This window comes from Mus musculus, chromosome 9 (assembly GCF_000001635.26).
Source record: "Mus musculus strain C57BL/6J chromosome 9, GRCm38.p6 C57BL/6J".
Lineage (NCBI taxonomy): Eukaryota > Metazoa > Chordata > Mammalia > Rodentia > Muridae > Mus > Mus musculus.
Genome location: NC_000075.6, coordinates 61,507,104 through 61,534,459, shown reverse-complemented (window position 1 = coordinate 61,534,459; position 27,356 = coordinate 61,507,104). Strand labels below are relative to the sequence as shown.

Here is a 27,356-nt window from a genome sequence, read left to right as displayed (position 1 = left end):
GCATTGTGTTGTTTCCATGTGCCACTGTCTCTGACCCTCCACCCTCCCTTTCAGCATTCATCATGGCTTTTGCTGTCCCAGCCTCCCCCACTAAACTGTAAGCGCACCTGAACCTCCATATCCAGGGGTGCTCTGTCCTCAGGTTGAACCAAAGGTCAAAAAGTACTCAGAAAAGTAGTTGCTCCATACTGAATACAGATAGACTATTTTGAAGGGCAATTTTTAAATTGTATTTATGTACAGGAGGCTTAGCAGTGTGCATTTAACTCAGTTTAGTGGTAAGGTCTTTGACCTGTGCCTTTTCCAGCTTGGCAACCTGAGCCACAGATTTTTGAACTAGGACATTTCCTCCCTGGTAGCAGGGGATCTCTTCATATCTGTCCCTGGAATCAGTCCTGATAGCGTCCACCAGCTTAAGCCTTTGTCTTCCAGGTTATTGTGCATGAAGGCTATAGTCATGCATATCTTTCCGTGGGGAGGCATCCAGCCCTGCCTTTCTCTTGATGATACGGTAGGGGGACCCCATCTTATAACACAGGGCAGGTGGGAGAACCACCAGCTTGATGGTGTCTTCATCACATGCGATCACTACCAGATGAGCCTTCTTGTTCTCCAGCAAAGTAGTGGCCACACTGATCCCTGCTGGAAGGACAGGTCTTCCGATGGTGGAGATGTCCCCTTTGCCAGTAGCTTTCCTCTCGGCACTGGTAATTTTGTTCTCCTACCTTGGCTTTGGCCTGCACTTGTGGGTGAGCTTAGGCAGCTGAGTACTTGCTGGTCCAGGCCTGAGTGAACCGGTTGATCACAGAGGGTACTTTGAGCCACTTACAGAGGAAGGCCTTTGCCACAGAAGCCTGGTGTAGCGGGTCCTTTGATGACAACACAGGCGAGGTCTCTTTACGGTAGATGGCCTATCCAATGTGGGAGTGCTTAGGCGTTTTGTCAGAGAACTCACCACCTTTTTAGCCTCCTGCTTCTTCACGGCAGTGGTCAAGATGACTTGGTGTGACATAATTTCCCCCGGGGCCTGCTTTCCTTTCAACATCCTGCACAGCTGCCAGGACAACTTTAAAACAAAAAAGAAAAATCACTATTCTCTAAACACTAACACTATTAACACAGCTCTTACATCACATGAGTGCTGAAAGGAACCTGCACAAGAGTGCGTACATGATGATCTACAAATGCTAAGCCATTTTATACGAAGGACTGGCGGATCTGCAGATCTGGGTTCCCGGAATCCATCTTCTGAGAATACCAAGGAAGAGCTAGCTGTTCTTCTAGATAGAGGTAACATTCTCCATTGTCAGTGGATCCTTCAGCCAAGGGTCAGCTGACAATTGGCTGAGCACAGCCAGGCCTCGGGTGAAGGGCAGCACAGGACACTGAGAGAGGAATGAAGGGGAAGAAGCCAGGGAGATGGCTCAGAGATGGCTCAGTGTGGAGCCTGACTTTTGTGCAAGCATACGGACCTGAATTTAAATGGTCAGCACACATATAAAAGAGCTAGGTAAGATGGTTTGTGTCCATAACCCCAGTCCTGGTGCAGGAGAGGGGCCAGGAGAAGACAGGTGGATCCTACAGGCTAGCTGGCCAGCCAGCCTAGCTGAAGCAGTGGGTTCTAAGTTTAGTGGGAGACTTCTCAAAAAGTAATGAGGCCAGTGATGAAAAAAATGCTTGATACGGACCTCAGGCCTCCACACCTAGTGCATGGGTAAGCAGGAGGACATATGCATGCATACAGCCCCCACCCCCTCTGGGAAGGGGCACAAAGACTTCATCTGTGCTCTGAGACTTGACAACTTTTAAGGAAGGCATTCCCATGGAATCCTCTGAGCCCAGTTGGTGGACAGCATCTTCTGTAGTCAGGTCGCAACCTTGACCTTTTCAGAGGAGAAAAAGTCCCAGCCCAAAGAGGAGACCTGACTTGCTCAGGCTCCACAGGAAGTCGGCAGAGCAGTACAGACCTGTGTCTCTCTGGTCAGCACTCTCTCTGCCAGGCTAACTGGCCATGTAGGGACATTGTGAGACCCTCTGTTCCCCGAGTGATTTCTCTTGCTATAAAATAGAGGTGTACGGGCAGGGGGATATTTCTGACAGCCACAAGTTTCACTTTGTGTTGCATATTGACCACTAATTGTTTCCTAACTAGTGTGGGACCAGTAGATCAATATGCCCCACAGATAGTTAATATCCCCTCTGGCATCTTCCGCTTTAGTTAGAAGTAGTCAAAGCCATGGCACTCTGCAAATCTGAGGGGATGTTTTTCATCTTCTGCAGAATTTGGAGAACTAGAACTTGGCATAGACTGTGACTGGGGGTCTGGGACACGCCAAGGCATCAGACATACCAGAGCAGGGCCAGCGGTGACAATGAAGACGCACAGAGGACCCTGAAAGAGTGGAGGCACCAAGCAAGCTCCCTTTGATCTTTCTGCTCCTACAAGCTACCTCAGCTTGCTTGTTTCTATGACAGACTATTATGGCCATTTGGCTAACCTACCCCTAGAGAGCTTACTAAGGAAAGACTTGGGCATAGAGAAGGAAAGATAGACTTGTAATTACAAAAGCTCTCTTCTCCTTTCTCTGCCTCTGCTCCCTGATAGCTCGAGTCAAGCTCCAAAAGAGCTGGCCTGCTCCTGAGACTTGTGAGTTCTCTGCTCGGGGTGTGTCAGATGTGTGGACAGCCTCTGTCCTTTTCCAGACCCCAGATGGCCCGTGGCAAGCATGGAATTGTACACTCCTAAAGTGCCCAACAATCACTTGATCAATGCATGTCTGTGGGGTGATGTCTAGTTGGCACAGTGAAGGTGGCATTTGAGATACAGGATATCATTTAAGGAGCAAGGGATCATACACTCCTCTAGGGAGACACCAACAAATGTCTCTGCTCCACACCGGGCACGGATGCCAGACCTAAGAAGTGATTCCACTCAGAGCCAGCATGCTGAACCAGTGAGTTTACTGTTATTTATGAGACTACAGATGAGGGGTCGCTCACAGGAGCATAAATGACTCAAAGGAAACCACATCACTGAAGAGCCCACCCTAGTGAGGGACAGCATGTGCCTCCCCAGGGTTCCCCTTGTAACTGAGCTCTCTGTAAGAAGGAAGACATCAGCTTATCTTTCCTATGTCTTTCGATCACTATTTTGACAGATGAATCTGTGTATATGCATGCCCATACACATATGCAGTTGCAAATATCTGTGCATGTGTGTGCGCTAATGTGTGTGTGTGTGTGTGTGAGAGAGAGAGAGAGAGAGAGACAGAGACAGAGACAGAGACAGAGAGGAGGGGTTGGTTCTTTCTCATTCACTTTTCACCTTATTTCTTGAGACAGGGTCTCTCACAGAACCTGATACTCACCAGCTGGCTAACTGGCTGGCCAATGGGCTCCAGGGATCTACCTATCTCTGTCTCTCCAGCACTAGAGCTACCATGCTTGGCATCTTAAATGGGTGCTGCAGATCTGAGCTCAGATCCTTGTGCCTGTACAACAAGCACTTTGTCAGCTGAGCCATCTCCCCAGCCCCAGGATGAATCTTTTAATTGCTTTTATTCCGAATAAGCCAGAAAGCACTGAGCTGCTGAGGCTGGGTCAGAGATGAGTCAGAGATGGGGCTGGCCGGGGTCTCCTGGTTAGTGAGACACTGTGTAAGGATGATGATTTCAGAGATGAGAACGGGGGTGGGGGGGAGGGGGTTCAGATTAGGGAGGACCCCTTCTCAAAGTCACATACTTCTTAAATTATCAGGCAGCACTAAGACCCTTAGTCTTGGAGACATGGGAGGCCCTAGTGTTTTTGGGCAGCCCTAGGGGCCCAGCTGCCACCTGTGACCCTGAGCAGCCTGCAGTTACCAGGCAACCAGCCTTGCTGCCCAGCACCCTATTAGAACCCTGCAGCTGCCCAGGCAGCCAAAACTGGTTTAGAAAAGCCTGCTTGGCTGGCAGGTAGGAACAAAGGGAGTAGGCCCCAGTTGACAAGCAGTGTCCCTCTTATTTGCATGTGTTTAAGCCCTAGGCCAGTTAGCAAAGGGGACACATAACTTCAGAGTCCCTGCCAAGCTGGGACACAGAGGTGCTGCAGCTTCATCTGCATTTTGGACATCTGCCCTGGGCTACAAGGGCCAAATGGTTTTCTCTGAGGCAGGCCTGGGGCTCTGAGGTGGCCTGAGGCGATGCCCCTCATTTCTACAGCGACCCCCCCCCCCAACTCTTCCCTGCCTCCCTCTCTGTGACATACGCTGAAGCAGTTTGGAGGCAGAGCAAGGACACACTTCAGTGGCCTAAGGGCACTAGTGGCCACTAAGCACCAAGTGACAGCTAGGGAGACAATTTCTCTTAGTTTGAATTTTTTCTTTCCATGTGTGTGTGTGGGTGTGTGTGGGTGTGGACACTGGGGTTACAGCACCTCTGTGTCCCAGCTTGGCAGGGATACTGAAGCTATGTGTCCCCTTTGCTAACTGGCCTAGGGGTTTAAAGACATACAAATAAGAGGGACACTGCCTGTCAACTGGAGTCTACTACACACACACACACACACACACACACACACACACACACCAGTGTTCACCTGTGTGCATTTGTGGAAATCAGAGGTCAACTTGAGTGTCCTCTATCATTCTTCATGATATTTTTTGAGAAAGGTTCTCTGGCTGACCTTGTGACTCACTGTTTGGGCTAGATTGACTGACTAGCAAGCCCCCCAGGACCTGTCTCTGCATTCCCCATACTTCTGCTTCAATGTTGGGGTTACAGGTACACTCCACACAACTCTTGCCCTCATACTTACTTACATATCAGTCACTTTACCTGCTAAGCCACAACCCAGACGTATCCAACTTTCCCCCTACTAATACCCACATACCATACACTGCACATGGCCTACCATAATCCCTCTTGCACAAAGGAACACACACACACATGCATACATATGTAAACACACAATGCTCCCACATATGCACACATATATAACACATGTACACATACACACAGGCATGCACACCTACACCCACACTGATACTTTTAAAAATGCATACATACACACGCACTCACATGCATGTACACACATTCATGAACATAGGTATAAGTGCATAATACAAGATACACACATACATACATGCACACACATACAACATACTCAAACAAATGCACACACACAGCATACACATATACATATACATGCATACACAAACAGGCATGCATACAGATGCACATACATACCCACATAGAAGCACATATACATGCACATGCACACATACAACATACACACATACAAACACAGGGGCAGACACATATAAACACACATGCACCCACGTACTCATGCATAAAAGTACATGCTCACACATATTAAACACACACAAATACATGTATATACAACATACATGCCCATACACAAACTTGTGCCTATGTACATACATGCACACATACAACATATGCATAGATACTTGTACATGCACACCTGAACATACACATGAACATACAACATACACACAGGCACACAATATACATATGCACACACAGAGGCACCATACTCGCATGCTCGCATGCACAACATACACACACGCAGAGGCATCCATACACATGCCCACATGCACACACACACACACACACACACACACACACATATGCACACACGCACAAGCAACCTGGTCAAAAGAAAAAAACGGGAGGAACAAGCCAGGCAGTATTCTTTTTCTACACTCCCTTTGTCAGGCCTCCTGGGGGCGAGCTGCTGATTGACAGGCGGCTAAATGCAGGAGGTTTCCCTGTAATAGAGAAAGATTTTTCTTGAAGCATTCAACTCCTGACCTTTAAAAGCTTGGGGAGCAAAATGATTTTCAGTCACTTGGGCCTGAGTGAAAGGAACGTGCATTGATCGACTGCAGGTCTCAGGCCACCAAGGTCTCAATGCTGTGTCATTAAAATCTTACAATCGAGTTACCCTAATGTATTCCAGCAGCTGCCCCCTCAGAGGTGATTAGTAAATCGTGTCTCTGAGGGCTTGACCAGTCCTGGGGTGACCACAGTGAGTGAGGGGCCTGGGGGCCATGGTTGGCCTCTGCCTTGTGTGTGCCATCGGTGTGGCTTGGCATTGGACTCCAGTAACTTACGACTTTTGGCAGTTTCCCTCCAGTGCCCTGTATTGTAGAAGTGTCTGCCGGTCCGGCCACAGGTGCCTATCTATGTACATGAAGCAGCCAACCATGCTGCTTTGGTCTCCTGGAAACAGTGATTGGCCTTGGGGTCCACCTTACCCAGGCTTAGCCCAGGGCACTGTTCCCTAAGATGATTCTGTCCTCCTGGAGGATCTGAGGGAGGAGTGGGTAAACAAGAGTTGAGAGCAGCCACGTTCCCTGTAAAGTGTGTTCTGTGTGCCGGAGGCAGATGATGAGAGAGAGCAAAGTTTTGATAACACTTCTAGTCTCCGAGGATGCCTGACTGCTTTCCTCTCCTTTGCCTATGTCAGCCATGTTTCTTTGGCTTGGAACCTAACTCTTACCCTGTAGTAAGAACTGATGGTCCCAAGATGCATAAGGAGGGGCTTGGGGACAGGAAGTGATGAAGAACAGCAGGAAGGGAGCATCCGCCCAGCAAATGCAGCCTATCAGATAAGCTTCTCTGGGAGGAGAGAGCCTTCCTTTCCAGCTTCTAAGACAACTGCCAAGCATGGCCCTGCGCCGTCTCCCTCAAGGCTGCTCTGCAGGGCCTCACAACCTCATTCACTACCTCCACTATTTCCTGTTTTTTCCTCTCCCGACTTCCAGAAACCATATTCAGAGAGAATCAGAGTTTGGTTGGCATAGTTAGTCATCTTTGTGCTAGGCCACTTCATAGGCCCCTCTGGTGTCTGAGTCAGATGCTGGCACTGAGTTAATCTCCTGAGGACACTGGGACAGAGACTCATGTGGTCCAAAGCATCCTTAGGCATCATCTCCTTTGGCTCACAGGTCAGCCAATCTGGTTCCCAAGAGCCAGGGCATCCTTAGCACCGTCTTGTGTTTAGACGAGCTTAGGGGAGGCCAAGGACTACCCATCCTTCCCTCTCCTGGTCCATAAACTTCATCAGAGGCACGGGGCTTTTATTTGTCAGAGGGAGCCCTTCCCCCAGCTCCAGGGAGCTTGTTCACAGGTGCCTCTCTGGTGTATTTCTTGCTTGAATTGCAAATTGAATAGCTGCATAAACCCTACATAACTCAGAGCCCCGTGTTGGCAGTATCTTATTTTTCAATTTCTTTTTTTTTTAATTGAATGAACATATTTTATGCAAGCCGTTCTACCTTGGTGAAGGCTGTTCCCCCGTGATTCATCAGAGTAATAACTAGAAACACCATTATTTGGCTCCATCCTCCTGCTGAGAACATCACATAACTGAGAAATGTTCATGCGTCTCACAGAGTTTCAGGGGAGAGAAAAAGGGAGGCAGCCAAGGAGGAGGAGGAGGAGGAGGAGGAGGAGGAGGAGGGGGAGGAGGAGGGGGAGGAGGAGGGGGAGGGGGAGGGGGAGGAGGAGGGGGAGGAGGAGGGGGAGGGGGAGGGGGAGGGAGGGAGGGAGGGAGGGAGGAATGAACAGTCACGTATGCAGAGAATGACACCCAGGGATGTGGTTGGACATGGGGAAACTCAGAACCACAAACAGGTTGGGGATCACATCTCTCTGTCTCTCTCTCTCTCTCTGTCTGTCTCTCTCTCTCTCTCTCTCTCTCTCTCACACACACACACACACACACACACACTTCCACATATGAAAAAGAAAAAAAGACTAAGAATAGTTTTGAAATTTCAAAATGAGAAGAGATGCCAAGCTACCCACTGGTCTCCTATAACTCAGGAGGGGGGGGAGATGCCCTGTGCCTGTCATTGCGCCCACACATGGTCCTGGGTAGAATTCTGCCTAGCAATAGGTAAGGCAATCCATCTCGAGCACGGGTCATTCTTTACGCCTCTTAACTAAGCTCTTGCTGCTCCTTACAATTCCAGACACCCCACCTCTTTGACCTATTCCTCCTGACTTGTGTGTAAATGTTTTTAGTGTTTGGTTGGGTTGGGTTGGATTGGCTGAGCCCTTTGAAGTCTTTTCAGAAGTATCCCTCTGGGCAGAGAAATAAGTCTCTTGGCAAATGTCTCAAGCTCTCTCCCCCTCCCCCTTCCTCTCTCCTCCCTCTCCTTCTTCCCTCTCCTCCTCTTCCTCTCCCTCCTCCTCTTCTTCCCCCTCCTCCTCTCCCTCTCCCTCCTCCTCTTCTTCCCCCTCCCCCTCCCCCTCCTCTTCCCCTCTCTCTCTCTCTCTCTCTCACACACACACACACATAGACACACACACACACATACACAAATCTATTTTTATGTGAACATGCTTGTGTGTATAAATGTATATGTGCAGGAACCCACAGAGGCCTGAAGAGGACATTGGATCCCTTGGAGCTGGATTACCAGTGATCATGAGCTGCCTTACTTAGGTGTTGAGAACCAAGCCCTGACCCTCAGCAAGGGCAGTAAGTACTCTCACCTTCTGAGCATCTACTCAGCCCCCAGATGGGCACTGTTAAAGTTAAATCAAACTCAGAATACAGGTTTCTGAGACCCTTCCCACATCTTCTCCAGAACTGTGTTTTGTTTTGTTTTGTTTTGCTTTGTTTTGTTTTGTTGTTTCCACACATGCGCACTTCTGCCCTGGACTTCGAAGGAAAACACTGAACAAGCGTACAGAGTGAAGGGAGGAGTGGGAGGTGGGCAGACCTACATCACTCGCCTTTTCAGGGATACAGGATGCAGAGACACAGGATCTCAAAGCCGGTGGAAACAAACAAGAACTTCTCCCTTTCCTCCCATCAACAATGTCTTCCCACATCGTGTGATGTCTTCTGTTCTTTGACTTTCAATTTTTCAGTGTCTTCCTCCTTCGTGCACATTTTACCAAGAATATGGAGATGGAAATGTAAAACTCCAGTCTGACGATCTCTGTATTTTAACCAGAGAGTCTCATTTATTGAGACATAGTGTGCTTTCTAATCCATGAAGATTCATTTCTGCCCTTTTTGTTACACTATGCATCTGCTTTAAAAAAAAAAAAGTCTTGTTTTTTCTTCTATTTGATTGGTTTTTTGTTTTTTCTTTTTTTAATGTCTTTTTCCTTTGACTGGTTTTGGTTCCTAGATTTACTGGTTCACATACATTCTGGAATTGCTTTTCCTTGATTGTAAAAATAAAATTGTATTTATAGTATATGTGTATATGCACACATGTACATGGGTGTGCACATGTGTGTGTATGCATGGCATGGTGTGTGTATGCATGTGCATGTGCATGTGTGTGTATATATGTCTGTCTATATTTACATGCAGTGACATGTGGAAGTCAGAGGATAACTCTTGAGTCTTAGTTCTTGCCTTTAAACCCTTGAGTCCCAGGAATAAAATTCAGGTGGTCAGGCTTGGTAACAAGCACCTTCACCTGCTAGGCCATCTCTCTGGCCTGCCTTTCACCATCTGACATATATAATTGATTTGATAAAGTCTGAAGTTAATGAAATCAAACAGTATAAGGCCATACTGGCCCCTTCTGGTCCTGCACAGTCCTTGTGCCCAAGCCCTCAGATCCACGCTGCTTTACAGCCTGTAAACTCTCCAGAGCATCCCTGACTCTCCGGAGCATCCCTGACTCTCTGGAGCATCCCTGACTCTCTGGAGCATCCCTGACTCTCTGGAGCATCCCTGACTCTCCGGGGCATCCCTGTAGTTTTGTGCAGGAGATGCTTGCTTGGATTCTCATGTTTAGTCTTCTCATAAAGCAGAGTCCTGGCTTCCAGGAGCATATCTTCTTAGTACAACCCTTCCATACATCTGTGAGAATAGACCCACTAGTAGGACCCATGCTACTGGCTTTTGTTTATAATAACTTAGGCTTCCGTTTTCCTGAAAGTTTTTTAGATAGGATGTTGCTATGTAACCCAGATTGCTCTTGAACTCTCAACAATCCTTCTGCCTCCGTTTCCAGATTGCTGAGATCATGGGCTCCTTTTCTACCCACCCCCCGGCCCTTGCCTCTAAACAGAGATTTTCTATGTAGCCCTGCCTGTCCTGGACTCACTCTGTAGACCAGGCTGGCCTCGAACTCACAGAGATCCACCTGCATCCGCCTCCTGAGTGCTAGGAACCACCACTACCGAGCCCTAACTCTTAACTGAAATTCTGGCTTAAGACTTTCCTTGGCTACTTGAAACGTTATTATTTTTTTCTCCTGTGATCTCTGTAGTTTCCACAGCTGCTCCTTTTGAGGTCTGTCATCCTTTTGAGGTCTGTCATCTCTGTCACATGCGTATTCTTTATTTGCTAAGAAGATGCTTTAGTGGGAGTGTCATGGTTTGTACACTCTTGGACCAGGGAGTGGCACCATTTGGAAGTGTGGCCTTGTTGGAATAGGTGTGACCTGGTTGGAGTAGGTGTGTATCACTGTGGGTGTGGGCTTAATACTCTTACCCTAGGTGCCTGGGAGTCAGTCTTCCACTAACAGCCTTTGGATGAAGACTTAGAACTCTCAGCTCTGCCTGTGTCATGCCTGCCTGGATGCTGCCATGCTCCCACCTTGATGATAATGGACTGAACCTCTGAACCTGTAAGCCAGCCCCAATTAAATGATTTTTATAAGACTTGCCTTGGTCATGGTGTCTGTTCACAGCAGTAAAACCCTAACTAAGACAATGAATGTACATGACAAGACTTCTTCACTTCCAACGACTGAATAGATTAGATAGATAGATAGATAGATAGATAGATAGATAGATAGATAGATAGACAGACAGACAGATGTAGCGGTAGGTGTAGTTATAAAGGTATACAGGTATAGATACAGATATAAGATGAATTCTGCTCCTAGATCATAGAATGTGCAAGTGTCTTGTTACAACTTTTTTTCATAATTTTTCATTAGTTCTTTGTGAATTTTACATTAAACACCCAACCCCCCTCATTTCACAGTCCTGTCATCTCTATATTTGTAACCCCCAAAAGAAAATTAAAAATTAAAATAAAAAAGAACTATCTTGCCATGGTTTTTAATAGCTTCATAGTACTCCATTGTGTAAATGTACCACATTTTCTGTATCCATTCCTCTGTTGAGGGACATCTGGGTTCTTTCCAGCTTCTAGCTATTACAAATAAGGCTGCTATGAACATAGTGAATCATGTGTCCTTATTACATAACACACAAACAGTCTTGAGGCTGGTCTTATGGCTCAGTGAATGAAGCTGCTTGCTGCCAAGCGTGATGGCCTGCGTCTGAGCCCCAGGACCCACAGGGTGGGAGGGGAGAACTGACTCCTTTCAGTTGACCTTTGACCTCCACTCATACAATGGCTCGCATATGCCCATACGCATACACACAAGTGCAAAATAAATAAAGGGGAGTAGAAGTTTTTGGAGAAATAAAAGATATTCTTGTCTCTGGTGTTCTGTATTAATGCAGTGTGTAATGGTTTCAGATTTTATTTATTTTTTTCTCTATCCAGACTGGGGCTGTCTGTGCTCCTGAGCCTGGGGATCACGCTCATCAGTAATTCTGAAGCACACATGGCTTTCATGCTCTTTGTCCTTTTCCCTTTAAAGCCCTTCCCTGAGTCTCATTAGATGTCAGGGCTGGAGCTTCCTATCCTGTCTTCCATATCTCCTAACTCTCCTTTCCTGTCTCTGTGGTCTTAACTCTTTGCACACTATTTCCCTCAGACACGCTTTCACATCTGTTAATTCTCTCTCCAACTGTTTCTAATCTTTACTTTAATTCATCTACTTTATGTGTTGTTCATTCAGTCTAGTCTTTTTCTTTCTAGTACATTCCATTGTGTTCTGTTTTGTTTTGCATCATGAAGGCTCCTTTCTCATATTACACTCTTTCTCTTTAATAAATTTTTAGAGGCTTTTAAGAGTCTAAGCCTACAGCACACACGTAATAAAGGTGCTCACAGACATCAGGAGAGGGCTGACTGACATGGAAGCTGGGAACTGAAGTCAGGTCCTCTGAGAACAGCAAGCACTCTTAGCCCTGAGCCCCTCTCCAGCCCCCGTGTTCCTTGTCTCAGGGTCAAACTTCCTTCTAGGCATTTATTCACTTCAGCGTATCTTTATAAACTATTTTCTGTCTGCCCGTGGTTCTTGTGAGCACAGGAGGTTAGTAGCTAATATGATTCCTTTTGGGTTTCTTAGTGGCAGGGTAGATTGTGTATCTTGCTATATAAGATCCTATGGCTGCTTTTGATGCCAGAGTTTTATCTATGGGGAGCACCCCAGGTTTTGGCAAACTGCCTGTGTTTGCTTTTGCCTGATGCTTTTCCATCTTAGTATCATTTTAGGTTAGTTTATACATGAATAAGGCATCTCAGAGCATGGCAGTAGTGACTATCCTGACACATTTCAGCCTGTCACAAGACAGACTTGAATTATAAAGTGTCAGGAGAGACTCCTTAGGACCAGAACTCAGGCTGAGGTGGTACCAAGACTTTCTAGTCTGACCTTAGTATGCCTGATACGTGAGTGTCCCACCTGCAATTTTTGCCTCTCACTTCAATCCCTGCACAGGTTCAAAGTCTCTCACTCCCAGATGGCTGCCTACCATTACCCCGGAGTAGCTGTAGCCCCAAATTCCATTTTGATTGGTCTGTGTTCTATTCTGTCTTGACTAGGATTTCATAGGCTACACTTAATGTGTGTAGGGAGCAAGCAGAGTCTGTAGTGAATATATGTCGTTGATATGAACATAGTCTTCTTAAGGACCACAATCCTCAGCCCCAGAGAAGTGGCAAGCTCAGAGGGATGGCCAAGCCTTCCTCTGGCTCCTGTGTGGATGTTGACAGAGTGTGCAGAAAATATCTCCCATAGCTTCCCCTGCCTAGGTGTTTATTGCCTTAAGACTGCTCCTCTATTGAAACTGTTCCTACAGAGATAAACTAAACTCATCCCTTTGATCACCTACATATAATAACTCTGCCTCCGTGTCTATCTGAACGTCATAACCCTCGCCATTCAGCCATGTGCAATCACCCCGCTCAACTCTATATAATAACACATTAAGCCCCCAGGGTGCTGCTGCAGTTTCTCCATCCAAGGGCTCAGACCACCCAATCCCAGCTTCTCTATGTCTGTCTGTCTGCCCTTTCTTCATTCCCTCTATAGCCCCAGTCAGGTTTCCAAGCCCCAAGCCATGTAAGGACTCAGCACATGTGTATAAATTGGAGGGTGCATAGTTGGCATGCATGCCACCTTGGATGTCATGCCTCAGGAGGCCATCTACCTAGCTTTTGGATACAGGTATTTCACAGGCTTTGAACTCACCAAATAGGCTGGATGATCAGCAAGCTCTAGGGATCTGCCTAAGTCTACTTTCCCAGTGCTGGGATTATAAGCACACACAGCTATGACTGGCTTTTTAAAGTGGATTCTTAGAATCGAACTTATGATCTCATGCTTGTATGACAGGCAGTTTACCAACTGACCTCTCTCAACTCCGTGCATATGTACTTGTGTGTGTGTGTGTGTGTGTGTGTGTGTGTGTGTGTGTGTTGCCAGCCTCAAAGGTCTCAGCTTTCATCTGTCTTGGCCTCACACCTTTCAGGCATCTCCTAGAAAGCAACCTCCCCTCCACTGTGGGAACATTCCTGAGGAGAGCTGTCCTGGCTATTCTCAGTTGTCAACTTGACACAGTCTAGAGTCCTCTGAGAGGAGAAGTCTTAGTTAAAGAATTGCCTAGATCAAGTTTGTTCTATGGAATGTCTGAAAGGAAGTGTCTTGATTATTAATTAATGTAGGAGGGTCCAGCTCACTGTGAGTGTCACCATTCCTTTGGCTGGCAGTCATGGGCCGTATACTTAATAATTTAAAAAAAAAAAAAAAAAGCTAGCTAAGCACAAGCCAGTGGATAAGGCAGAGAATAAGCCAATGAGCAGTATTTCTCTTGTTTTCTGCTTTCAGATTTCAGCCTTGACTTCTTTTAGTGATGGACTGTGATCTGGAAGAGTAAGCCAAATAAACCCTTCCCTTCCCAGCTTGTCTTTGGTGGGGGTGTTTTAACATGGCAACAGAAAGGGAATAGACTAGCATCTGTGAGCCATTAGCATATCTCGTTCACAGCAGCTGGGGATCAGGAGAACTGGCAATGAGGCTGTGGGCACAGCATTACTGGCATCGACAAGAGAAATGAATGTTGTCACGATCCTCACTCCAGTGCTTATGAGGGCTGCCCGCTGCAGAGGGCCAGACAGTAGCTTTTCAAACACAATTTTTCATTTACTGTTGATAACGACCATAGAGCTAAGTGTTGTTATTTACCACATGCTAGATAAGGAAGCAGATTTCTCTCAAGGCCACGGGATAGTTGGATTCCTATGACATCAAAGATCACTCTCTCCCCACCCAGTGATGGCTGATGTGTGATAGGCAGGGGGCGACCACACCAGCAACAAGGTCATCTTGAGGACCTTGGGAAGGCCAGCCTTGTCCAAGAGTTGACCCTTTTTACATGTATGATCCTTGCATGAGTGCTCTGTGGCCTACCAGTTCCCAATGTCCAGGCCATCTCTGGAGGCTGGTGTCCCCTCTGAGAAACAGAGACTTTTGTTGGAAAGGAACACTGACCTACCTCATGGGGGCATTTGGGCTACAGCAGTCACTGTGGGAGTAAATGACTTGGAGACCGTGATCTCTTCATTTGGCGATGAAGCCCCCAGATCCTGTCTCAAAGCAGCAAAGGCCTGTTTTTAGTAATTCAGATCATAGTGAGGAGGTGATGAGACAGGTCTGTCGTCTGGTTCCAGTGGCTCCACATCAGGCTACTGATTTAGCAGCCGCTCTCTGGGAGCACAGAGCCCTGACTGACCAGTGAGATGGGCTGGCTTGATTGTCAACTTGGCTTGATTGAGAAGTGCCTAGAGATTGATATGAAGCACCCCTGGAGAGTCTTCAAGGGCATTCCCAGAAAGGGTTAATGATGGAAGACCCACCTTGAATGGGGGTAGAAACATGCCGCAGGCTGGAGTTCTGGCCAGAATAAAAAGCAACAAAAGAGAAAGCTCAACAAAAGGGTACTCCTCTCTGCTTCAGTGTGAGCTGCTCTGATCCACCTCACTCCCGGCTCCCCACCCCCACCCTAAGCGACCCAAACCTATGAAGCCAAAAGACCAATAAGTCTTTCTTCCATGTTGCTTTTCCTAATTTATTTGGTCATGGGGGCAGACAAATGGACTAACAGTCCATTTCCACAATGTGACCACACACAGAGGAGCCAGTTTCAAAAAACCCATGTGACATTCCAGCCTGCGGAGCTGAAGGGAGCATGGCCATTTGGCTCCGGTGAGTCCATGGGGTCCTCTGAACACCAGGCTTGCCCACTTCAGAGCTAGTTGCACAGCTGGGGTCCCACCAATGCTCATACCACAAGACCCCCAGCTAAAGAGCATTCTAAGCTCACAGGACCCGAACAGCAGCCAGTTCTCGGCCCCATTCTGAGAGTGAGATTTGGTGCATTACCTCGCCATAGGCTCAAAATGACCTGCAGCAAAGACATCGTGTGACTTCAGCCAGTCCAGCCGTCCCCTGTTTGACCATCCACCCATTTCCTCAGACTCTCAGGAACATCCTGGAAGGGACACTTAGTAGAGATAGCAATGGAAACAGTACCTTCAGGTCACACAGGATTTTTCTAACAAGAAACATCCATCAATCTGTACTGAGAGGTTAGCCATGGAAGGAAGAGGGGCTCTTCTGGGGCTAAAGAGAGTGAATATCCACACACAAGGGATCCGTGGAAGGGCCCTCTTGTACCAGGAGGGCATTCTGTGGAGAGTCCATGCAAGGACTCTGCAGAGCACTAAGGCTCCTAGCCATAGGCGCTGTCTGGGGCCTCCAAGCAAGGCCTGTCAGATGGTTGCCTCTGTGGAAGTAGACGTTCCAACTGTATTCATGTGTGTGATATAATTTTAGAAGAGCTTGGATGTCATCACATCCCAAAATACCCTTCCTTAATGTCTACTTGCTACATTAATTCACCACTAGAATTTATCTTCTTTAACTTAATACTTGATTGCACGTTCAAATGTGCATCTTCCTGGGAAATGGGCAGTTTGTTCGAACCCACTGCTGGCCAATACTATATCCCTCTGCCGTGGTGAGGCTTTAAGTCCCTCCTCAAGGGAGAGCCGGTCGAGGGCTGGGGACAAGGGTACTGGGTGTCTGGGGTGGGGGCTGGAGAGCAGCAGAGCCGTAGGCCTGGAGGGTGTGGGAGTACTGGATTCAGTCTTGGCTGCCTTCATGAATGCGTTTGGGGCTGGGCCTGTCCTAGAGATATCCCAGAACTATTTTGGGAGGCAGCAAATTTAGCTGGTAGCTGGTTTAGCAGATCATCCAGATATGTTGGTATTTCTGATGAGACAATCTGTCTCAGAAGGAGACGTGCAAAGCCTTCACAACCCAGAGGGATGTGCCATTTTGAGCACAGCTGTAGATAGTGCATAACCCACAGTCTCTTCCGCAGGCCAAGCCCAGCGAGAGGCAAACCACTCCCAACCATGAGCTCTTAGTGGGTCCAGAGCTTGCAGGCAAAAGCCAGCCTTCTTCAAAATCATTTGAACAGCATGACAGAGCAGCTGACAGATGGGGAAACTGAGGCATCACCCTAAAGTAACTCTGGGACTAGATGGAATAGTTAGGACTTCAGCCCAGGGTTTTTTTTTTTTTTTTTTTTTGGTTTCAAATCTCATTGTAATTAAATTTTAAATTTTAATTTGCATATTTAATGAGCTCATCGGGTGTTATAATTTCAGCTGTCAAATTACTGCACAAGATTTTCTTAAAAGGACCAGCTTTGCTGCCCCTCTGCCCTCCTTGGTCCCAATTTTTCAAAACGTAGAGCCACCAATTCCTGGATTTTAGCTATTTCTTCTTACATTAATGCCAAATTTGTAAGCAAAATAGTTAAGCTTTTGTATCTTGATCTAAATCCCTTTTCTTTTCTTTGTATGTGTATGTATGTGTGTGTATATGAGTGTCTACATGTATATGGATACATGTGTGTGCATGCATGTATGGTGAGTGCACCTGCGATTGTTCTCCACTCTATGTACTTGACACAGGGCCTCTTTCTGGACCTTGACATGGCCAGTTCAGCCAGCAAAGCCAGCCAGCTTACTCCAGGCGTCTCCTGTCTTGGCTCTCTGAGCGCTGGGATTACAGGACGGCTGCTGCACTCACCTGGCATGTCCTTGGGTTCTGGGAATTCCAACTCAGATTCTCACCCTTGTTCTCTGTGCGCGCTACCCACTGAGCAATCTCCCCAGATCCCCCATCAAAAAGTTCTTAGGAATAGATTAGACTCTTCCTTAAAAAAAGAAAGGTAAGGGTTTGAACTCTTTATACTCTCATAATCAATCAATCAACCAATCAATCAATCAACCAGTCAATCAGTTTCTCTCTTCCTCTCTCCTTCCTTCCTTCCCATGCTCACACTGGTACCTGTGCACACATACACATCCCCTTTATCCTCCTCTGCATACCACAGCACCATTTGGTGACCATTTTTATTTCTGAGGTACAACTAGAGATAATTAAGCCAATTAAGCCAGATTCAGAAAGACAAATATTGCATGTTTTCTCTCGTTTTTGAGTCCTGGAGTTTACCTAGATACACAAAATTACGTGTGTGCAGATGTCATGCAAGTAAAACCAAAATCATCTATGGGAGGAGAAGGGGCTCATGGGAGAGAAAGGGGCACAAAGGGGACAGAGCAGGGTGTTGGGGGTGTTTCAGAGGCCATTATACACTTGCCCCAAAAGCCTTATGTTGCCCAGTATAGCCATTTTTCTGAGTGCCTGCCTCAGGCAGAGACCTTGGCAAGAGGATTCTCCTTAGGTAAGAATGAAGCTGAATGAGACTCGAGCCATGAGTACCAAGAACCCCATTCCTGCAAGGAAAACATGGGTGACCTTCCATAGCCATCACCTTCATATACCACACTATGGCTCTGGTCCTTTGGGGTCCCTTTTCCGGAGCACATGCTGTGAAAATCAGCAAATTATAACTCCCCCCAACGCTGAAGCCGGAGCCAACTCTGAGTCGACATGCCGGGCCTCGTTCAGCTGCGCTTTCTGCTCTTGTTTTAGATGAGAGTTTATACAGGGTCTTGTGAGCAACACAAGCGCATCCCAGACCCTCATCCCTGAGGGACTTGAGCCTGTGTCATCCCACCCTTCTTGCACTATCTGTGGATGCTGCAACTCCTCTGTTACTTGTCAAAACTCAGACACATGCACGTATCAGCTGGCTGCAGCTACCTGCTTCCTTGATTCCAGATATAAGAATAATCACATCCCGATGGTTACTGTCCACCTCCTGCCAAATGGTGACTCCCAAATTCCTTCATGTGCTGGGCTCTTGACTCAGGGATGCCAGTGAACAGGTCATAGTCTTAGAACTAATGGAATTCTCATAGTGTCTCTGGTAGAAGCATGTTTCCTCTGTGCCAGGCCTGGGCCTAAAATTTCAGGGAGCCTCCTCCCGTGGATCAATCAGAGTGGAAACAGGAGGGGTCCTGCTGTGCCTGCCTCTTTCGCATCTCAGAACCATCAGTACCACCTTCTGGGATGATGGCCGCTGCCCTTGTGTGCATCTGTATAGATTTCTGTCATGGGTCAGTTCTCTCTCTACATAAAATGATGGCCAGCTGCAGCCTACAGTTCTGTCCACAGAGGGATCTCTCCTCACAGCTAGATTTCAGTTAAGCTGTTGCACAATGACAAGCTATTGTCAGCTGTGTCTGTATCCCAAACTGACCCATCTGTGAACCAAAATGACCTGTCTTCTTCTCCCTCAGCTGATTCTAAGTACTGGTGATAGAGGCAAGGGCCAGCACGGGATCCCTCACACGGCAGGGAGAGAAATGGCACCTGGGGCTCCTGTTCACGCAGCTTGGTTGTCTGCCATCTGGACCTCGTTCTCCTCTTATGATGGGCTGGGGTGTGTGCCACCATGTTCAGTTAAAGCTCAGCTACTAAGGGGCTGCTCTCAAATGGTCGCTTGAGATCTGTCTCTACGAGGACCAGAAATTGTGGAAGGAGTTTTGTTACTCTAAAATCCTATTTATCCACGTTTCGATCTCTTATTGGTGTTTCCTATACATTCTATGTAGCATCTTGTCTTAACATTTCTAATGCCTTAGGAAGTCACAGGAGATGCCGTTCAAATAGCAGGACCACTTACCCATATCCTGGATGTGCTGCAGAGTCTTTTCCCACCCTGGATGGACTCCATTCAAAGGAACCAGCCTCCCATGCTATATGGTAGATGGGTCAAAGCCATGTTCCTGAGGATCTAATATACTGACTCCAGGACCCATAAGAAGCTTAGCAAGCGCTGTGCTTCTTCTTTGATAATGACAGATACAAGACGGACTATCTAGTCCATTGCTTTGGAGGGAATATTCCAGACTCAGAAGCTCCAGAACCTAATGTTGGTGATGTCCAAAGTCTCTCTAAACTTCATTACCCAGCACTATCAAAAGTCCCTGTGCAGCTTGGCTTTTGACTTGACCTGGACCTGGGAAGGCCAGGGAATGAAGAAAGGACAGATGTATGTACAGAAAAGCTGAGGTCAGATGGGCTGTGCTCTATCTGATGGAGCATACCTACTGTGCTCCATCACAATCAGAACCTTAGGTACAGCCCTGGAAGAGGGGTTGGCTAGTCTTAGCAGGCAAGCAGTCTCAGGCTGTGGGCAGCAGGAAGGAGGAAGCTGTAGCTGACAATTCCTGCACACACTGGGCAATCATTTTGTAAAGACTCGTACTTGCATACTGTCAGCATTAACACTTGAAAAAGAGGAAGGCTTTGCCATCCTCTGAGCCTCACCCAGGGAAGGCTTTGCCAGTCCCATGGGTTTGAGCCGTTGGGTCCTTGACTTGGCTGTGCCCCGAGTCATCAGCATACATTCAGTCAAGATCTCATCTGCTTATTGCACATTTACTCAGGATTTCCTTGCCCACCCCCCCCAACGCGCCAAAGCCCTTGTTCATACAGTACCAGCCTCAGGTTATAAACAGGGTGCCAAGCATTCTGTGGAAGGCCCAGAAGTCCAAGCCCTTTCCAAACTAAATTGTAAAAGGTAAAAGTGGATACATCTAGCTCCCTGCAGACCTTTTGTAGTCATTTGTCCCAGTTCTAACATGACTTAATCACTTCCTATAGGCTTCACCCTGTGATACATTATCTTACGTCTCAGCAAACACATTTTTATTTTGTTGTTCTGAGAGTCTGATGAAGCTCAAGCTGGCCTTGAACTCACGACGTGGCTGAGAATGACCTTCTGATCCTCTTACCTCAACTTTCCAAAAGCTAGATGACAGATGTGCACCACTGCAGCTGGTACAAGCAGTGCTAGGGATCAAACTCAGGGCTTTGTGCTTCTTAGGCAAGCATTCCACCAACTGAACTAATTACTAGACACATGAATGTTGAGGAAGTGCATACATAGAATCCCCCCTTTCAAAAACTGGGCACACCATTTAGACAGAAAATTAACCTGGACACAGCAGACATGAGCAAAGATAAGACACCAGGTGCACTAAACTCGGACTACTCCATCCGTCCGTCCGAGGCAGGACTCTCTTCTCAAGGGCACAGGCCTGAAGCATTCTCCAGGATAAACATGTTCAGCCAGAAACCAAGCCTTGGCCGACTTAAGAAGGCTGAAATCATATCGAATATATTTTCTTGCTGCAATGAAACTACACACTCAGAAATAGCATGAAATGGGAAATCCGCAACAGGAAGAAACCAGAAAACTTGAAGATCCGTGGAAATTAAGCAACACCACCCTGTGACAACCACGGAGTCAAAAAGGAAATCTGAGTGGGAAAAAAATGTCGACACAAAGGGAAATGGGAACACAAAGTAACAAAATGTATCCAGGCAGCAAAATCGGTTCTAAGAGGAGACTGGCGGAGACCCTGCTCTAAGCAAAAAAGATTTCAAACAATCCAACCTTGCACCCCAGAGAGCAGGAAGAAGAAACTGAGCCCAGAGTTAGCAGAGGAAACACCAACTCCTAAAGCAGAGCCTGGTTAAGTAAACCCCAGGAAAGGATCACAAAATGAGAACCTAGGGTGAAAGTCGGGGGACTGCCCTTGTACTTGGGGGTCAGAGGTCAAGGTCACGTCTCTTTCCAGTCTCTCTCCATTTATTTTCTGAGACAAGGTTTCTCAGCAAATCCTGGGTTTGCTGACTCATCTAGGCCATGCCCACCACCAGCCTTGGGTTGTTACACTGGTGCTGGGATTTGAACTCAGGTCCTCTTACTTGAGTAGCAAGCACTTTACTGACTGAGCCATCTCCTTAGACAAAATGGACAAGGTGTCAGTCAGACTAAGAAGAAAAAGGAGTAGACTCCCTTTCATTATAAGAGAGGCTGGGGGTGGCGTGGGGTGGGGGTGAAGAGAGAGAGAGAGAGAGAGAGAGAGAGAGAGAGAGAGAGAGAACTGTGAATAAAAGCACACCAAACTAGTTGACTTCAAAGAGATGGATACATGCCTAAAAATATAAACCTACTGAACCCAACTATGAAAAGGCAGAAAAAGATGAAGAGACTAATTTAATGAGAAATGGAATTGAATCAATAGAATGTTTTGTTAAAATCAATTAAAAAAAAAAGCCTTATGAAAAAAGTCAGGACCTGATGGTTTCAGTTCTGCATCCTACCAAAGTCACCAAATTAATATAGGATGTTATTATAGGCACCAAGAGTTGCTCTGTTGGGATAATTAGAATTATTTACAAGTATATATACACTTTCTCCTCTCTCTCTCTCTCTCTCTCTCTCTCTCTCGTGTGTTTTCCAGACTCTGAGAGCTATAGCTGTGAGGGAGTCTCAGAGATGAAATCCTGATTTGAGTGTGAGTCCCTGAAAGTTTCACACATAGATACCTTGGTTTTCAGCGTGGTGGTTTTCGTGGCGGAGCCTAATGGAAGGTGATCACATCACTGGAGCATTGCTTCAACATGAATTAGTGTAATTCTCACAGACTGCAGAGTCTGAAAGAGCAAGAGCAGGGTGAGCCTTCCCCTATCTCTCTCTCTCTCTCTCTCTCTCTCTCTCTCTCTCTCTCAGTGATATTGTTTGCCATGATGTGACATAGCCATGGGGGCTTTCTCCAGAACCAGAGCCATGATCTCAGACCTCCAGACCTGCAAGCTAAAGAAACCTCTTTTCTTTATCTATTACCCAGCATCAAGTATTTAGTTACAGCAATGGGAATGTTCTTATTATCCCTGAATATGTTTTCCCATGGAGAAATGATTGTACATACTGTGTAGAATTTAATTATTCATTAATTCAGCAAAGAATCCTTGCAGGTGCAGTGTGTGCCAGGCCCTATGATAGACATCAACAGGAAACAAGACCAAACAAGTGTCTGATGTCACAGAAGGACCCACCTTGTGGGTGCAGGCAGTGAACTTCACTGGAGAAAGAAATATTTATGTGGCTATACAAATACTTGCTTAAAAGACATATATATAATTTTCTTAATGGGGTTACTTCTTAATAGTCATATCCGCTCTTGTTAAGGGAAAGAAAGCTGGGGCAGAAAATTCCGAGAAGCCATGAAGAGGCCAAACAGAGATGTGTGACCCTGTAGACTATAAATGCAAAGCAGACTCCATTGTAAGACCAGGACTCTCCAGGGAAGCCTCTAAGTCAGGGGCAAAGTCATTAGCCATGAACTCAGAGCAGTCTGAGCTAATGAGAGGGGAGTGAGTGTGGAGGAGGTTGGAGAGGAGGAGACTACATATCAAGGACTGGCCTAAGAGCTGAGAGTGGGGGGAGGGGGCAGGAGGCAGAGCTTGCAGAGAGAGCCACTGGCCTGTGGGCCTTGGCTTCTTCCTCCTTCCTTGGGAGGAGGTGGCCCAGAGATGACACTTCTGACTAATGACAAGGATTGCATTAGAGTGTGTAATCAGGATACTTGTTCTGGGGGAGTGTCTCAGCTCAAGTCCTTGGCCCCTCTCCTCTGTCTACCTGGTTTACTCTGGCCAGCTCTGGCCCCACTATCTTGGTCCGTATGTGAATTGTGTTTCCTATGAGGAGAGTAGTGGGAGCTGAAGCTAAGGGCTGAGGGCTGAGAGCCGAGAACGTGGAACAGACCTCCTTCCTTGGTAATGGCAGGGACTCAGAGAAACGGGGAATCACTGGGTCTTGGAACAGGAGATAAGGATCACGGATGGACAACTCAGTGCTGCTCAGAGTTTTTAAACATCTTGGGGGTCTGAGAAAGCTGAGCCCCAGCTTTCTTGAGCAAAAGACCTATGGCACCTTCTAGCCTTTCCCACCATCCTTGACTGCATGTCTGCTCCACAGGCCCAGACCAGCAAGAAAGGCATATAAAGTATCTCAGGCACTCACATTACCTAGCTCACGATCAGCCTGCTATGTGACAGCTGACTCCCTGGGGATGCACACACACACACACACACACACACACACACACACACACACACACACACACACACAGAGAGAGAGAGAGAGAGAGAGAGAGAGAGAGAGAGAGAGAGAGAGAGAGAGAGAGGAACAGCTTGGAGTCTCTTCATCCACTGAGACCCTCAAGGCTCTGAGCCAAATGCTCCCCCACCTCTCCTGTCCTCACCCAAAACAGGTGCTCCCTGAAACAGCAAGGCTGCCTCAGGGTGCAGCAGGCGCGCATGAGTTATGGGGTGAGGGCGCCTCACAAACAAGTCTGGTGCCCGGCTGTCTTCATGAATCACCACCGAGCCTAATCCTTCATTAGAACATTCGGCAGTAATTGCTGGCGAAATGCCACCTGCCTTTTTTCTCATTTTAACAAAACATTTATGCATGAAAGATTTAATGCCAGGTATCAAGCATATCATTGTAAATTTACCACTAATTAAGCCTAATTAAAATAATTAAATGGCTGCGGAGTCACTATGTGAATTAAAATCTCTTCTGCTCCATGCTAAGCTGTTTCTCACTTAGCTAGACCCCCCCAACCCCTGTTTTAGAGACAAATATATATAACTCTCTCCCAGTTTTTGCCAGCACCCTGCTCAGCTTCACACGGGGGTATTTGCAAGGCCAAGGAGATTTGATAATTAAGATAATGCTGAGACTTGACGGTGCGGTTTTTCAATTTCGGGACCCCGGGAGGTTTTCCTTTATCTCGGTGAAGTACAGACAATTTGACAAATCTGTTGCTTGGAGCAGTCGCTGGCGTTTGCATATTCATTACTCGTTGGACTTTTAATCAAAGTAGCTGATGAACCCCTTGCACCACAAATAACTCGTTCATGAATAATTTATCCGCGCTCACTGGCTGGGCCCTGCTGCCTCCCGGCACCCCGGGGCCCCTGGATTGGCTCACCAGGGCTGGCCTGCCCCAAGCAGCACATGGCCGCTCCAGATGTTCGGGTATCCATATGTGTGCAGCTCATCAAAAAACTGCAACGGCCCGCACCTAGGGGCCTCTGCTGTCCCCAGATAGGCCATCTGGAGTTGGAGGGGAAAACAAACCTCGGTGAATTGTGGGATGCGCAGTTTCCTTCGATGGCATCCGGCAGTGGCCAGGAGGGACGCCCAAGAGGCACCGGAATGTGGAGGACATTGAGATTGTCCCTCGAGTTCTGTAGCTATGCGAAGGCCCGGCGCAGAAGCCGGTTGGACCTGTATAGAACACCCTGTGCCTTGAATGCAGCTGCCGCTTGGGCCCTCCACTCCCCTACTCCCCCAACGCATGCATCGACTCGTTTCCTGCCAGGCCCTGCAATGGGGGAGGGGGATAGGGGCTGTGGCCCCCACCTGACTCTGCACCTGCTCCGCCTTTCCTCACATTCTCCTCCTCTGCGCTGCTGCAGCAAGGCTGGTGTTGAGATGCTCCTAGGCCTCCAGCGCTAGTCTCCTGGTGACCTCAGCCCTGATCACGTCAAGCCCATTCAGTTTACCCACATGCCACATTAAGTATATTTTATATGTAAGCGTGGACGAGTTGAGTGGAGATGCAGTCGACTGCTTCACATAATAGTATGTTTGGAGGCATTTAATGGACCATTGGCACAATTGGATTTGCAGTTGTCTTTTGCTATGGAGCTGATGGGTTTGGCTCTCCCCAGGTCTTAGGCATCTCTGCTGGCTCCAGACTAGCAAGCTGGCACTAGGCCTGAAGTGCCAAGTGCTTCCAATGGCTGAGGAGACTTCTGTCACATCCCATGACCCAAGGCTAAGATGTTGCCCCTCCCGAATGTTCCCAGAACAGACATAGCTCCACTTTGGCCTCGCCACTCCTTGGAGATGATGGCCAGTTGGCCTGACTCCCTTTTCTACTGGACAGTGAGCAGAAGAAGGCAGGGTGACACCTTATCTCTGTCACCTCAGTTTGTTCAGAGCTTAGTATTTCTCAAGCACATTGACCAGTTAGTTTGGGCAAATAAACTGTGGCTTTCTTATTAACAAACAAACAAACAAACAAACAACAGAAAACTGGGAATAGGGGTTAGAGAGCTTGCACAATGGCTAAGAGTGCAGTAGTGCTCTGGCAGAGAGGACTAGGGCTCTGTGTCCACTACCCAAAGCATTTGGCTCACAACTACCTGTAATTCCAGTTCCAGGGAATCCAACACCCTCTTCTAGCCTATGTATGTGGGCACCTGAACCTGCATTGCACACACAAACTCATGAACACACACACACACAAATAAATAAATAAAAAATAAATTAATCAAAAATAGGAACACTAACCATGAGGAAGAAACCAAGCAGAAACCATGTGTATAGCTGGGACTATATATACTTTTGCGCACAGTGCTGAGGGCACATTCCCTGTAGCTAATTCCCAGGGTCCCTGCCCAGCTAAGAGATACAGGTACAGGTACAGGGGTGATGGGTTAAGCACCCAGGTCCATACCACACCATATCATACAGGGGCCACTTCTACTTGAAGATTCTGAGGTCAAGAACTGTCCCTTGCCCTGGAGACTGATCTGACAAAGGTGGACTTCAGTCATGTGACCCTCTGAACACTGGGCTTTGGATAAACAGACACATGTTGGACTGCAGAAGGTGGGGCTTACCATCTGGGATTGCTGCCCCACCCCCACTCCTTCCAGCTCAGGTCGCCAGTCTCAGATCTCCCATCTCCCTGTTGACCTTGGGCTTAGAGGTTCTCACTGAAGTGTGTGTGAGGCATTCACTGGAGAGAGCTGAAGCCACACATATCTTGACCAGTTACAGAAATAGGAAGACCCATGTTGGGCAGAGGTGAAACCCAAGGGTCCCAGGGTTCCTAGAGTCTCACAGCCAGAGGTAGACAGAAGCAGAGGCAACATAGACAGGGAGCAATAGGGGAGAATACCATTTTGAACTGAGGGGTCCAGGAGATGCCAGGACCCAGGAGGCAGGCAGAGGACCCAGGAGCTTACAGCATGGCCTCCCCTACAGCAGCCTGGAACCTGCCCAGCAAATGAGGCTCACAGGGCCAACAGTCAGCCAGTGCAGGGGCTGTGCCTCATCTCCACCAGCTTCTGACACCCGCACAGAGATCAGGCTGCAGCTAGAAAAAGTAGATCTTTCCTCTTGGGTGTTGAGGGGCCTAGGGAAAGGACTTGAGCTCTCCTGCCCCTGTGCAGCCAATGTATGTGCTGACGTGAAGCTGGTACTGGAGAGTCCCTCTGGAATTTACACAGAGACTCTTTGGAGAATCTGCTAGGTGTCACCAGAAGAAAGTCATGAAGACCCAGAAAAGGGCAAGGGAGATGGCTCATCAGGCTAAAGTCCTTGCCACCAAGCCTGACCCCCTGAGTGTTTCTCCCATTGAGGTGCACACCTGCTTCCTGAGGGAACTGTTCTTCTGAGTCTTTCTTCCACCATGGAAGCCTTGAGTCCTCATTGCTACACCTCAGGGGGTCTCCTCTCGGCTCCAGACCTCACCTCATTGGTCTCCTCACTAGAGGCGTACACTGGGTGGGGAGTGGGGCTCAGCAGCCATCCAAATACACAACACAGCAGCTCAATTACACACCTCACTCAGAAGTCCCCAGCCAGCCATCTGCAGCCATAACCATTCTCAGGATACATTTCAGATCCTGAATCACCAGCCTTGTTTGTTTGTGTGATCATCGGAACAATAACACATATTCCCAATCCCCTGCCAACTCATTTGATCGTGCTTCAGTTTGTGCCCTACTGGGGAGTTTACAGAATCTTTGTTTATGACCATAATAGCTTTAACTCCAAAGACAAGAATGTTTTTACTGATGTTTCCATAAAGACCTATTTGGTAAGAGCGGTGCTTAGGTACCGGGGACAAGGATGATGAAAATA

General features: G+C 47.5%; 1 long non-coding RNA gene across 1 annotated transcript; it reads right to left on the bottom strand.

Annotated features, from left to right (window-relative positions):
* Positions 1-212: 212 nt before the first annotated feature.
* Positions 213-24,746, bottom strand: Gm34424. The gene is made up of 5 exons (XR_379518.1): positions 24,555-24,746; positions 21,953-22,060; positions 15,512-15,620; positions 14,625-15,022; positions 213-1,066 (listed from the first exon to the last, which is right to left on the bottom strand). It is a non-coding gene; the product is annotated as a predicted gene, 34424 (long non-coding RNA).
* Positions 24,747-27,356: the final 2,610 nt, after the last annotated feature.